We start from the raw sequence: 1,752 nt of genomic DNA on the forward strand, positions 1-1,752 counted from the left end.
GAATGGTTTCCAAATTTATTTTCTTGACAGTGCCTTTTGAAATGAGGTTTTCTAGTGAACCACTCTCAAACAAAGCATCTACCTTGTTATGTTTTGTGATGATTCTAATATGGAACAACTGTATTATTTCTCTTTCATTTTTAGTTTCAATGGGTTTGCTAGAAGAACTATTACTTGCAATTGAATCCTTACCTTTCAATCCCATGGCTATGATTTTTGTTTCATCTCCGGAATAAGATCCTAGATCTTGTTGTGTAGTTACAACAATCTTTTCTTTCTCCTTGTTGTTAAATTTGTTGGGTCTCATCTTAGGATGAAGTTTCCAACAATGGTCTTCATCATGGCATTCTTTAGAACAGTGTTTACATGTGAGATTTTCTCCTTATTTCTTGACTGAAGCATTCTTCTTATCTTTGCCTTTAAACTTCCCTTTTCCTTTTTCTCTAGACTTGAATGACTTATCACTAGTTTCTTCATAAAAAAATTTCCCTCTTGCTTCTAAACGAGTTTCTTGTACACAAACTTCATCTAGTTTTGTAGGGTTAAACATGAGAATGATGTGTTTCAAGTAATTATATAATCCTCCAATGTATTTGAGCAAAGTATCTTGAGAGGACAAATCTATACCCAAAATCAAAGCTCTTTTTCTGAATTCATGAGTATAACTTTGCACATTTTGACCTTTAGCTTGCCTAAATTTTTTCCAATCCATGATAGCTTTTTTCATGCATTCTAATGGATAAAACTATTGTCTTATTGCGACAACAAAATCATTCCATTGGGATAAAATCTTACCATGTTTCTTCATGTCCACTTTAGTTTTGGATTCCCACCAAATTAGTGTTGCACCTTCCAATCTAAGAGAAGCAAGTTGAATCTTGGTCTCATCATCTTTGATCCTTTGTCACCTGCAATACACTTCAATTTGACTAATCCAATTATCTAATTTCTTAGCATCTACCTCTCCATCATACATAGGCAATTCAAACTTAATGCCAAGCTTTAACAAAGGAGTTTTACCATGTCCTTTTGGAGAATTTAGAGGTGTTTGTGAAAGGGTAGAAGAAGTAGAAGATGAGGATGAGGATGGAGGTGAAGGTGGTGGTTTGTCACCATCCCCTCCATTCCCTTTTGGAGGCTTGTCTCCTTTTTCTCCATATCCTTTTGGAGGTTTTGAGCTCTCTCCAGATAACCTTTAATTCCTCTCTTGATAAAGAACCTTAACCATTTCAGACATCTCAAAGAATGATTTTCTGAAAGTTCTTTCATCTTCAGACATCCCTTCAAGACCTTCTTCATGTGCCATGACTATTGAAGCTTGAGGTGTGTTTTCTCTCCTTGAAACAGTTTTAGATCTTGGCTCCACAAGTTCTCCTTCTCCTATTTTAATCTTCAACCTTGTAAGCATCCAAAAAACACTTGCAAACAAAATCAAACCTTCACAATAACTTGATGCTATAATACCAAAATGATCTGTAATTGAAAACTTGAAGATTTGAACAAATTGCAAGTGAAATTTTATGTGTGTTTTGGGTAATGGATCAAGTTACTAAACGCATAAACAAGTTATTTTCAAACACAATTAATAGCCAAAATAGAGACAAAATACCATATCAGAGACACATAACAACAAACATGATAAAGGAGTTCACCCCTCTCTTATGTTACATCTCTTGGTCCAGCTTCCAATGTAGGGCCTCTTTTATTAAGTGCTCAAATTTGTGTTTTCATAGCTTTACAATGCTCAGAATG

This window comes from Pinus tabuliformis, chromosome 4_1 (genome assembly GCF_031772625.1).
Source record: "Pinus tabuliformis cultivar Carrire ecotype Pingquan chromosome 4_1, CPIR1, whole genome shotgun sequence".
Classification (NCBI taxonomy): Eukaryota; Viridiplantae; Streptophyta; class Pinopsida; order Pinales; family Pinaceae; genus Pinus; species Pinus tabuliformis.